Source organism: Rhinoraja longicauda, chromosome 1 (assembly GCF_053455715.1).
Source record: "Rhinoraja longicauda isolate Sanriku21f chromosome 1, sRhiLon1.1, whole genome shotgun sequence".
In the NCBI taxonomy this organism is placed as follows: Eukaryota; Metazoa; Chordata; class Chondrichthyes; order Rajiformes; family Arhynchobatidae; genus Rhinoraja; species Rhinoraja longicauda.
Window position 1 is genome coordinate 96,744,149 of NC_135953.1, and position 13,637 is coordinate 96,757,785.

Here is a 13,637-nt window from a genome sequence, read left to right on the forward strand (position 1 = left end):
TTTACAAGATAGAAAAAAATAGCTTGTATTTTATTGATAACCACACATTTCTGCAAACCTTCTTGTGAATTTTTATTTCACCATCTTTAGTAGCACTGTTAATGATCTATATATTTGTACTCTGCACCCTTTGTTTCTCAGATGCATTTAGATTCTAATTTTCAACTACAATAGGTAGTGCAAAGGGGGAGATACGGAGTGCAGAATGTAGTTCTCAACTTTGTAGCACATCAGTTCCATAGATAAAGTTGAGAATCAAGAGTGTTTTATTGTCATGTGTCCTGAAACACAACAATTAAATTCTTACTTGCAGCAGCACAACAGATGTGTCCAATGTTCTCAATGGGCTGGAGGTGAATTGAAAGATACAGCAGGAGTTATAGGCCAACTGCTATCTTTTGAACCTTTTACTTTTTCATGTTTGTCTGCCACCCCAAAGACGCTGATCCGAAAGAGCCCACCGGGTCCATGCCAGCCATCATTTCCGTTTTATGTTATCCCACCTGCTCATCCACTCCCTACACATCAGGGACAATTCGCAGAGGCTAATTAACCTACAAACCCCACGTGCCTTTAGGATGTGAGGGGAAACCAAAGCAAACCCACGGAGTCACAGGGAGAACGTGCAAACTCCACACAGACTGTACCTGAGGTCAGGATCGAACCCAGGCCTCTGGCACTGTGAGGCAGCAGCTGCACTAGCTATGACATTGGGCTTTGCAAAGTTGAAACATCACGTTCCAATACTTAAGAGTTCCAGTCTATTTAATTCCATCATAACTGCTTTCTCCCATGACCCTTTGATGGCTGGAAAGGTTTTGAGTAATTCGTGTGCGCGTGCAGAGGTTACCTTTGATGTGATAGACCCTTCTGGGGTGAGGGTTGTTGCGGGTGTAGAAGGACGTGTCTGCAGCATACTTGCAGCTGTTGGCTGTTGAAGGCCTATTGTTGTTGAGTGATGGTAATGGCAGCCCATTCCTGCTTCGCGGCATCTCATTTTCAAAATTGCTGGAAGATAAACTTTATCATTAGCCACCAGCGATGGCAATACAGAACTTTACAAAAGGCCAGAAACACTCAGAATGTCATAGAGTCATACAGCGTGGAAACAGGCCCCTCAGCCCAACTTGCCCATGCCGATCAACATGCCCCATCTACACTAGTCCCACCTGTCTGCATTTCATGGAAATTAAAATCATGGAAATTAAATGGGGGTTTTTAACACATAGGGTAGTGGGTGGATGGATCCAGCTACCGGAGGAGGTAGTTGAGGCAGGTACTATTGCAACAATTAAGAAATATTTGGACAGGTACATGGATCGGGTAGGTTTAGAGGGATATGGGCCAAAAGCAGTGAGGCGGGACTAGTTTAGATGGCACATGTTGGTTGGCATGGGCAAGTTGAACCAAAGAGCCTGTTTCCACACTGTATGACTCGATGACTAAGTTGGAAAGGATGTGGAGAAAATTTACGATGATGATGTCTGGACTCGAGCGACTGCGAGATAGGGAGAGGTTGGGCAGGCAAGGACTTTATTCCTTGGAGCGCAGGAGGCTGAGGGGTGATCTTATAGAGGTGTATAAAATCATGAAGGGAATACTGTGGGCCGAATGGCCTGTTCTTATGCTATACTATTCTATTTTTCATGTTCTATGAATAGATAGGGAATGCACATTTTTCCAGGCAAGGGGAATCAAGAATTAGAGGTCTTAGGAATAAGATGAGAGGGGGAAGATTTAATAAAAACCTGAGATGGATATTTTTCACACAGAGGGTGGTGGATATATGGTACAGGTTGTCAGAGGAGGTGGTTGAGGCAGGTACTATAACAGCATTTATAAGACACTTGGAAAGGCACATGGATAGGAAAGGTTAAGAAGGATATGGCCCACACTGAACTCGTTTAGAAGGAATAGAAACTTGAAACTGCAGATGATTGTTTACACAAAAGGGCACAAAGTGCTGGAGTAACTCAGCAGGTCAGGCAGCATCTCTGGAGAACATGGTGAGGTGATGTGTAGAAAGGAATTGCAGATGCTGGTTTATACCAAAGGTAGACACAAAGTGCTGGAACAACTCAGCGGGTCGGCTGCATCTATGGAGAAAAATGGTGGGTAACGTTTTGGGTCGGAACCCTTCTTCAGACTCAGGTGATGTTTCGGTTCTGAAGAGGTGTCCCAAACGAAACATCACCTATCCATGATCTCCGGAGATGCTGCCGGACCCGCTGAGTTACTCCAGCACTTTGAATCCTTTTGTGGAAACCAACATCTGCAGTTCCTTATTGCCACATTTGTACTTATGTTTGGCTTGATCGTATTCATATACAGTATTATCTGATTTGATTTGATTGGATAGCTTGCAAACAAAGCTTTTCACTGTACCTCGGTACATGTGACAATAATAAAACTGATTGTCAAGGGAAAAGGTTGTACTAAGGGAATTCCTAAGGGAATTCAAAGAATTCACAATTCTTTGTCTCTATTTAGTTTAGAAGGGGCATCTTGGTCAGCCTGTTTCCATGCTGTACGACTCTATTGGGGACCCAGGAGGTAACTCCAAAGACTAGAACATCACAACCAAAGATGGAAATCAAGGAGACTCAACGATCACCACCAATATGATCTTGAAAGTCAAAAGAATGAAACAAAAGTGTTGGGAGTTGTAAAGCAGTCACTAACAACCATGGTGATGAAGTGCATGTAATCATTGACAACAGGTTACAGGGGATCATCTGAAGCAAATGGGACGTGTCAGTGTTATTATGATTGTCAGGGTGATATCTGGAGCTTCACAGGTTTATTGGACATCTTTAAGGGGGTCATTTAAATTAGTGACTGATTTGTGTGGATTTCTTGCAAAGTTACGAGATGCTCAGAAAAGTGGCTTGTACATAACTATTTCCCTGAGCAGCAAGGCCAATGACCGAGGGAAGTATATACAAGGTAACTGGTTAAAGAATTAAGATGGAATGGGGGGGAAATGCTGTCAAGATTCCAGAGAGTTTAATTGTCATATGTACTGACAACAGCACAATGAAATTCGTATTTGCAGGACTGTGTACAATAACACGCAGATAATATAAAATAATTCATAGTGTCATAAATTACTAACCCTATAGTAGATAAACATAATAATACAAAAGCCAAAGTCCATAGTGTAACCAAAGACCAATCCCTAGAAGATCTCAGCTGTTGAGGTTAGTGTTCAAGAGCCTGGTTGTTGCTGGGAAGAAGCCGTTCTTGAACGTAGAGACAACTTTTTTCAGGCTTCTATACCTTCTTCCCAATGGTAGCAGCGAGATGAGTATGTGGCCAGGGTGGTGTGGGATTTTGATGATGATTGCTGCCTTTCTACTCCAGCACTTTGTCTCTTTCTTTGTAAACCAGCATCTGCAGTTTCTTGTAGTTTGAAGAAGGGTCTCGACCCAAAACATCACCAATCCATGCTCTCCAGAGATGCTGCCTGACCTGCTGAATTACTCCAGCACTTTGTGTCATTTTTCGTAAACTGGCATCTGCAGTTCCTTGTGTTTGCACTCAGTAGTCTTCTTCGTTCATGGTTTGAGTGGCTATAATGCAACCATCACTGATGACAGGGAGCTCCCTGCTTCAATGATTCGATGATACTTGTCACGTGTACCCAGGTACAGTGTGATGCTTTGTTTTGCATACAACCCGGTAAAATCGTACAGCAGACCTCACCCAGGCAGTACAACAAGCGTCACCACGTGTCTGGCCCCGACAAAGTTACAAATAGTTTATTGAACAGTCTTATATTCTACTTGCAACGGCAAACTAGGCCTGCCATAGCACGTGGCAGCAGGCACACACCCCGGCTTGAAGGGAAGGAAGTAGAAACACTGATAGCATTTAGAATGTGGGAGTACCTGGCTGCACTTTTAAACACTGTTCATTTGACTCATGTAATGGCAATCTACAAAGCCATGGACAGCAAGGTGGCACATCGGTCATTGCTGCCGCCTCACGGCTTCAGGGACCTGGTTCGATCCCGACCCTGGGTGCTGTCTGTTGTCTGTGTGGAGTTTGTACATTCTCCTTGTCACTGTACGAGTTTCTAGTGTGTGTTCCCGTTTCCTCCCACATCCCAAAGATGTTGCTATTATGTAAGGGGAAAGAAAACATACACCGATGAGCCAAAACATTATGACCACTGACAGGTGAAGTGAATAACATTGATTATCTTGTTACAATGGCACCTGTCAAGGGGTGGGATATATTAGGCAGCAAGTGAATAGCTAGTTCTTGAAGTTGATGTGTTGGATGCAGGAGAAATGGTCAGGGGTAAAGACCTGAGTAACTTTGACAAGGGCCAAATTGTTATGGCTTACCCCTGTCCACCGTCGAAAGCACTTACATTGGGCAGGCGTGCGTCGGAACTGGACCTTGGAGCAGTGGAAGAAGGTCACCTGGTCCGATGAGTCCCGTTTTCTTTTAGATCACTTGGATGGCCGTGTACGTGTGCGCCGTTTACCTGGGGAATTGATGGCACCAGGATGCACTGTGGGAAGACGACAAGCCGGTGGAGAGAGTGTGATGCTCTGGGCAATGTTCTGCTGGGAAATCCTGGGTCCGGTCATTCATGTGGACGTCAATTTGACACGTGTCACCTACCTAAACATCGTTGCAGACCAGGTACACCCCCTCATGGCAATGGTATTCCCTGATGACAGTGTCCTCTTTCAGCAGGATAATGCGCCCTGCCACTCTGCACACATTGTTCGGGAATGGTTTGAGGAACATGATGAAGTGTTCACGGTGTTGCCCTGGCCTCCAAGTTCTCCAGATCTCAATCTGATTGAGCATCTGTGGGATGTGCTGGATCGACAAGTCTGATCCACGGTGGATCATGTAGATAAGAGCTGGTCTTGATAACATGTTTGGCACAGACATTGTGGGGTGAAGGGCGTGGTCTTGTGCTGTACTGTTCAGTGTTCTATGTTCTAGTTGGTAAGTTAATAGGCTGCTGTAAATTGCCCCTAATATTGGATGTAATTTGGCAGAGGGTGGATGGGAATACAAGAAGAATAAAAAATAGGATTAAGATAAAATTAGTGTAAATGGGTGGTTGATAGTTGGTGTTGACTCAGTGCTGTGAAGGGTAATTTCCTTGCCTTAATAAAGACAATCGTGGAATACTTTGACAGGAGAGATCGAGGGAACATATTAAAAGGCACCATGTTATAGGAAAGATATTGTCAAGCTTGAAAGAGTTCAGAAAAGATTTACGAGGATGTTGCCAGGACTAGAGGGTGTGAGCTATAGGGAGAGGTTGAGTAGGCTGGGTCTCTATTCCATGGAGCGCAGGAGGATGAAGGGAGATCTTATAGAGGTATACGAAATCATGAGAGGAATAGATCGGGTAGATGCACAGAGTCTTTTGCCCAGAGTAGAGGAATCGAGCACCAGAGGATATTGGTTCAAGGTGAAGGGGAAAAGATTTAATTGGAATCTGAGGGGTAACTTTTTCACACAAAGGGTGGTGGGTGTATGGAACAAGCTGCCAGAGGAGGTAGTTGAGGCTGGGACTATCCCATCGTTTAAGAAACATTTAGACAGGTCTTCTTCTTCTCTTCTATGTTCCAAATGTTACATCACTGTCATCGTCCGTCCTGAAAAGGACACAAGCTTCCGGCGACATTCCGTGGGAGCCATCACTTGTACAATAGATGATGGTGGTGGATAGGACAGGTTTGGAGGGATATGGACCAAGCGCAGGCATGTGGGACTAGGGTAGCTGGGACATTGTTGGCTGGTGTGGGCGAGTTGGGCAGAAGGGCCTGTTTCCACACTGTATCACTCTATGACTCTATGAGAAACCAAGACATCGGTCCGTAATCATACAAGAGTCACTTATTAATCCAACCATTAAACCTCTTTAACTAGAGATGGTTAACAAGAATTTTTTTATAGGGAAACAGAAGCCACACACGAGGAAGAGAGAAATATTCGATTCAATGATTCAATGATACTTTATTGTCACATATATCTAGGTACTGTGAAATGCTTTGTTTTGCACACAACCTGGTAAAATCATACAGCATACAAAACCTGTGTACAAAATCATGAGAGGAATAGATCGGGTTGATGCACAGAGTCTCTTGCCCAGAGTAGGGGAATCGAAGACCATACGACATAGGTTCAAGGTGAAGGGGAAAAGATTTAATAGGAATCCGAGAGGTACCAATTTCACACAAAGGGTGGTGGGTGTATGGAACAAGCTGCCAGAGGAGGTAGTTGAGGCTGGGCCTATCCCATTGTTTAAGAAACAGTTAGACAGGTACATGGATAGGACAGGTTTGGAGGGATATGGACCAAGCGCCGGCGGGGGGGACTAGGGTAGCTGGGACATTGTTGGCTGGTGTGGGCAAGTTGGGTCGAAGAGCCTGTTTCCACACTGTATCACTCTATGACTCTATGACAGACCTCACCTCGCAGTACACAAGAGTCGCCACATTTATGGCGCCGACAGTTACAAAAGTTCATCAAACATTTCCGTCTACTGCCTGACCCCACGCACCCCCGCTGGGTCACCCTTCATTCTCGGCAGCCCCACACCAGGTAGCTTTCAACGACCCTCCTCACTCTCGCTATCCAGGTGTTTTCATATTGCAGGAGCCCAAGAACCATGGCCTCCAGGTTCAGGAACAGCTTCTTCTCATCAACTATCGGGCTCTGACCCATCCTGTACAACCCTGACAACAATTCTACCTCAGCAACGTTCATCTGTGGACTTTAGCTTTGGTTACACTCTGTACTTTCATTAGTTTATTACATTATTAGTTTATCGCATTATTGGTGATTGCATTTTTATTTGTTGTGTTACTGCATAAGTGGGCTTGTAAAGCTGCAGCAAGTAAGAATTTCACTGGAGACACAAGAAAGTGCACATAATAGAATCTTGAGCAAAACACAAAGTGCTGGAACTCAGCAGGTCAGGCAGCTTCTGTGGAGGGAATGGACAGATGACATTTCAAGTTAGGTCCCTTCAGGCTTCAGTTGTAGTGGGTAGAAAGCTGGAAAAGAGAGGTGGAGCAGGACAAAGTCTGAATGTGGATGCTTCCAGTGGTGGGAGAGTCTTAGACCAGAGGGCACAGCCACAGAATTAAAGGACGTGCCTTTAGAATGGAGATGAGGAGGAATTTCTTTAGCCAGAGAGTAGTCAATTCATTGCCACAGATGGCTGTGGAGGCCAAGCCATTGAGTATTTTTAAAGCAGTGATTGATAGATTCCTGATCAGTAAGGGTGTTAAAGGTTACAGGGAGATGGCAGAAGAATGGGGTTGAGAGGGAAATATAGATCAGCCATGATTCAATGGCGGAGCAGACTCAAGTCTTATGGACTAAGTGATAGGTGGATACAGGGGTGAGGGAGTGATTGGCAGATGGTTGGAGTAAGTGGCTGGAGGTGTGAAGGAGACAAATGGGTTTCAGATAAAGAAAGATGAGGAGGAGTGACATGTCAAGCCACAGGGAGAGGAGTAGAAGGAAGAGGATATTTTGGTGAGTATGACAATTAAACACTGTTGACTTGACTCATGCAATGGCAATCTTTACATAAAAAGATGTGAAGAAAAAGTTCAAACTTACTTCATTCTGAAATTGGTGGGCCCCACTTGAAAATTCATTGACGGCATCATTACATCCTCAGACATGGTTCACACCACTGCAGAGGAGCAAGAGGAAGCAAAAGGTGAATTCGCAGCTAAAGACAATTCCGGTGCTGGATGAAGAAACTTTTGGACAGGTACATGGATAGGAAAGGGTTAGATGGATATGGGTCAAAGCTGAGCAGGTGGGACTAGTGCAAATGGGGCATCTTGGTTTGCATGGGAAAGTTGGGCTGAAGAGCCTGTCTCAGTGGTGTATGACTCTATGTCTCGAAGCCTGATGTCTACGAACCTGGTGGTGTTCTTGTATAATCTCCAGAGTTTATATTACAATGAGTGGTCTAAAGGTGGCATCCTTCAGGTTTGTCTCTGTTGCTAATTACTAATACAAGGGATGGATGAGGGGAACCCTAAAGGTTGGCAGCAACTTCATCTAAACAGTTAGGCAGCATTAGATCTACTGTGTGCTTACTTTCCTGTCGCTTAACCCACCCTGCCCTGTCCGTCTCCACCTATATCCATCCCCTTGGTGTACATTTCATTCCTCTGCTCTCCTTATCTGACACCCTTTTGTCTCCTTTTCACCTCGAGCATTTGTCATTTGTAACTTACTGCACCCATCTCCGAATCAAATTCTCCTCTCGCCGGTATTCTCCTATTACTTGTGTAAGGAGGAACTGCAGATGCTGGTTTAAACCGAAGATAGACACAAAGAGCTGGAATAACTCAGCGGGACAGGCAGCATCTCTGGAGAGAAGGAATGGGTGATGCTTCGGGTCGAGACCCCTCTTCTGAAGGGGCTCGACCCAGAGATGCTGCCTGTCCTGCTGAGTTACTCCAGCTTTTTGTGTCTATCTTCCACCTATTACTTGCCAGGTAGAAACAAGGATGCAGATGCTGGTTTACTAAAGAAGCCACAAAGTGTTGGAGTAACTCAGCGGGTCAGGCAGCATCTCTGAAGAACATGGATAGGTGACATTTTTGGGTCGGAACCCTTCTTTAGACTGATTGTGGGAAGTAAGAAAGTTGGAAGAGGGGAGGGATAGCTGAAAGCGTGGCAGGTAAGAGGTGAACACAGGCAAGGGGGGGTTTTGATAGGCAGATGTTTGGAACAAAGGCTAGAGATTAAAACAGAAGATGTGAGACAAAAGGAATGAAGTGTTGCTAATTGTGAAGCCGAGGAAGGAATGTGGGTGGATGCTTTGCCATGAAACTTGTTGGGCTGAAGGGCCTGTTTCCGTGTTGTATGACTGTATGACAAAGGATTAGCAAGCCAAAATGTTAACTCTATGCCTCTCTCTCCTTGGCCTTTTGAGCTTTTAGACTTTAGACTTTAGAGATACGGCGTGGAACAATTAGAACACACTAGGGACAATTTACAATTTTATCCAAAGCCAATTAACCTACAAACCTGTATGTATCTAGAGTATGGGAGGAAATTGGAGCAGCCGGAGAAAACCCAAGTGGTCACAGGGAGAACGTACAACCTCTGTACAGATACCACCCGCAGTCAGGATCGAACCCTGCTCTCTGGAGCTGTAAGGCAGCAACTCTACCGCTGCAGCACTGTGCCGCCCCAATTTCCTATCTTCTTTGCTTTTATTTCAGCTTTGTGTGACTCTAAGAGAGAATAGGTCTGTGAGGGGAACGGTTTTTGAGGAGATGATTTTTTTTGTTCATGGAGAATGATTGATATGTAGATATCCTGCTGCCAGAGGAGGTGGTGGTGTCAGATACAACCACTATATTTAACAGACATTTGGACTGACACTAAATATGCAAAGCTTGGAGGGTTGATGATCTAAAGGGGGAAACAGGCGGGCAAAAAGGTCAGTATGTACATGATGGGCTGAAGGGCCTGTTTCAGAGCTGTCTGACTCTATAACATTGTGATTCTGTTGGGGCTGGCACAGTGGTGCTCAGCGGTAGAGTTGATGCTTTACAGTGCCAGAGACCCCCTGACTGTGGGTGCTGTCTGTACAGAGCTTGTACATTCTCCCTGTGACCGTGTAGGTTTTGTCTGGTTTCCTCCCACACTCCAAAAACGTGGTCTGCACTTGAATTGGCTTCGGTAAATTATCCCTAGTGCATAGGATGCAAAACTGGACTAGTGTATGAATGATTGTTGGTCAGCGTGGAATCGATGGGCCGAAGGGCCTGTTTCCACGCTGTACCTTTAAACTAAACTAAACCCTTGTTTCCCAAGAATATTTGTTGTGATAAAGCCAAGGTTAAAGATGAGACTATGAGAAACCCCACTGCATACTATCAAACTGTTTCTAGGTCAAGGACAATACAAGATAGAGAATCCTCAAGTTTGAGCTTGCGGTCCACACTGCAACAATTATGCAACTTGTGTGTCATTAAACACTGCTATTTTATCAACAATTTCAGAACTCTGATATTTAAATTGAAGGATCTCAATACACCGAGAGTTTTGCTGACAATGCACTGACCAAACCTCCAGATTAGCAGCTGAACAACTTTGAACATGGAACAGTACAGCACAGGAAACAGTTTAGTTTAGTTTACGGCAAGGAAACAGGCCCTTCGGCCCACCGAGTCCACGCCAACTATCCGTACGCATGTTCTATGTCTACTCCCTACACACTAGGGGGCAATTTACAAAGGCCAATTAGCCTCCAAACTCGTAATTCTTTGGGCTGTGGGCGGAAACCAGAGCAACTGGAGGAAACCCATGCGGTCACAGGGAGAATATGCAAACTCCACGCAGACAGCACTGAGGTCAGGATCGAACCCGGGTCTCTGGCGCTTGTGAGGCAGCGGATCTACCAATGCGCCACTGTTAATTCCCGGAATGGCGGGACTGTCGTATGTTGAAAGGCTGGAGCGATTGGGCTTGTATACACTGGAATTTAGAAGGATGAGGGGGGATCTTATTGAAACATATAAGATAATTAGGGGATTGGACACATTAGAGGCAGGAAACATGTTCCCAATGTTGGGGGAGTCCAGAACAAGGGGCCACAGTTTAAGAATAAGGGGTAGGCCATTTAGAACGGAGATGAGGAAGAACTTTTTCAGTCAGAGAGTGGTGAAGGTGTGGAATTCTCTGCCTCAGAAGGCAGTGGAGGCCAGTTCGTTGGATGCTTTCAAGAGAGAGCTGGATAGAGCTCTTAAGGATAGCGGAGTGAGGGGGTATGGGGAGAAGGCAGGAACGGGGTACTGATTGAGAGTGATCAGCCATGATCGCATTGAATGGCGGTGCTGGCTCGAAGGGCTGAATGGCCTACTCCTGCACCTATTGTCTGTTGTCTATTGTGCCGCCTTCTGATTGAGAGTTGTAACAGCTGGACACAAGGAACTGCAGATGCTGGAACCTTGCATAGAACACAAAGTGCTGGAGTAACTCAGCGGGCCAGGCAGCATCTCTTTAGGACATGGATAGGCGATGTTTCGGGCCGGGAAACTTCTTCAGCTATAACAGCAGGTGGGGAGCACATTGGTTAACGTTTCAGACTAACCTTCCAGGACCTTGGACAAGGTATCCAAAGACCCAACTGTAAATTCCACCACCACAGCAGAAGGAAATTAAATAAATCTGGAATGAAATGGGGACCATGAAACTACCATCAGGATCACTAATAAGGATCACAAAATTATGGAAAAACTCAGCGGGTCAGGTAGCATCTTTGGAGAACATTGTTAGGCGACGTTTTGGGTTGAGATCCTTCTTCAGACTGATTGTAAAGGGGGAGGGGAAGAAAGATGGGAGAGAAGAGGGGCAGGACAAGACATGGCAGGTGATAGGTGGACACAATTGAAGGAGCTTCCCGATAGGCAGATATTTGGACAAAGGCCAGAGATGAAAACAGAAGGTGTGAGAGAAAAGGATTGAAGAGTTGCAAATTGTGAAGCCAGAGAAAGGAATGAAGGAACGAGTGGCGCAGTGGTAGAGTTGCTGCCTTACAGTGCCAGAGACCTGGGTTCGATCCTGACTACGTGTGCTGTCTACATGGAGTTTGTACGTTCCCCCTGTTACTGTGTGGATTTTGTCCAAGAGCCCCAGTTTCCTCTCACACTCCAGACACACAGATTTGTAGGTTAATTGGCTATTGAAAATTGCCCTTAGTGTGTAGGATAGAACTAGTATTCGGGGTGGTCGCTGGTCGGTGCGGACTCGGTGGGCCTAAGGGCCCATTTCTACGCTGTATCTCTAAAAAGGATACATTTCAATGCTGTATCTCTGAAATCTAAAGAATGTGGGTGGAGGGGAGAAATGAATGAATGAATGAATAAGTTTATTGGCCAAGTATGTACACGTACAAGGAGCTCCGCTCGCAAATAACAACACGAACATACAGTAAACAATTAAGAATAAAGCATAAAACATTAAAACTTTAAGAATACAACATTACGGTTTAAACATGTGAGTGATATAAACCAGAGCAAAAAGAGACTACAGACTTTTGGTTATTGAGTAGAGCTACTACATGCGGGAAAAAAGCTGTTTTTATGTCTGGCTGTGGCTGCTTTGACAGTCCGGAGTCGCCTTCTAGAGGGAAGTGCTTCGAAGAGTTTGTGGCCAGGGTGAGAGGGGTCAGAGTTGATCTTGCCTGCTCGCTTCCTGGCCCTTGCAGTGTACAGTTCGTCAATGGGGGGAAGTTTGCAGCCAACAATCTTCTCAGCTGATCGACGATTCGTTACAGCTTTCGGGTGTTGTGCTTGGTGGCTGAGCCAAACCAGACCATGATGGAGAAGGGGAGGACGGAATCTACGATTGCAGTACAGAATTGGACCATCATTGCCTGTGGCAGATTGTGTTTCCTCAGCTGCCGCACGAAGTACATCCTCTGTTAGGTACATGTCCAGGTAGGACACAGGGGCAAGGGGGAGAAAGGGGGAGGGGAGTTGGTGGTGTGAGGGAGAAAGGGGAGATGGAGTTGGAGGGGTTATCTAAAATTGGAGAATTCAATGTTCATAGGGTTGGGTGGGATCACTAACTTCCTTCAGTAAATGGAAACCTCACTAGATACACATCTGAAACCTGGCCCAATAATTTAGTTGACTCTTAACTCTCTCAGTTCTGCCCTGATATCAAAGCCATAACACGTGAATATGAGGAGTTATGTATGAGGAATGAAGGGCGGGCCAGTAGTAATTAAAGATTTCCATACCTTGGAAAGCAAAACTTGCCAACTAATTTCTAGAATCACACCACACCAGACATAACAACTCTCTTGTCTGTGGTCTCAAAGCTCCTCTGGCCAAGCCTCACTGTCGGGGTTTATGATGTAATTGAAGCCGTCCCATAGATTTCACGCCTATTTCCTGCCTTTGTGTATAGTCCCTCAACCCTCCTACACTCTTCCAAACCGGCAACCGCAATGTCAATCTACCAGGTCTCTCTCACCTCTGAGGAGATGCCAGACCAGGACCATGAACATAATACGTTGTCAACCATAAATCTGGTCACCAATGAATCTAGTCATCCCTTTTAAATGGCCTTGGAATTTATATAGTTTTTAAAAACTTTTTAGAGGGGAAAAAAGTATGAACTGTTAATATTTAATCCTCATCTGTCGAAAGGAGAAAATGCTTGAATACTCGCCCGAAACAATCTCCCTCGCCATTCTGCAGAGACACCAATAACGCAGAGTTCAATGTACAGACACTGACCACCCAGGGCACAAAATAGTCGAAGAAAGCGCGATTGTTACGAAATAGTTTTTGGGGGGAGGAGGGGGAGGAGGGGGAGGGGGAAACATCTCTTTTATTGCACATGCCCCAGGCACTTCCCTCCGACTGCGGGATGTCGGTGCTTTGGCTTCGCCTGCCCCGAATCGTGGGGCTTGGGTCGGCCCAGGTCGGCACTGTGGACCTTTCACCGTCCGGCACGGCCTGGAACATGGTAACTTCACCAGCCTGACCACGGGAAAAGACATCCTGGCCTTCCATCACAGTGAGGGGGACGACGGGGGGGGGGGGGGGGACGACTGGAGGAGACTCACTGTGATGGATGTTTCTTGTTTTTGTTTTGTGTTG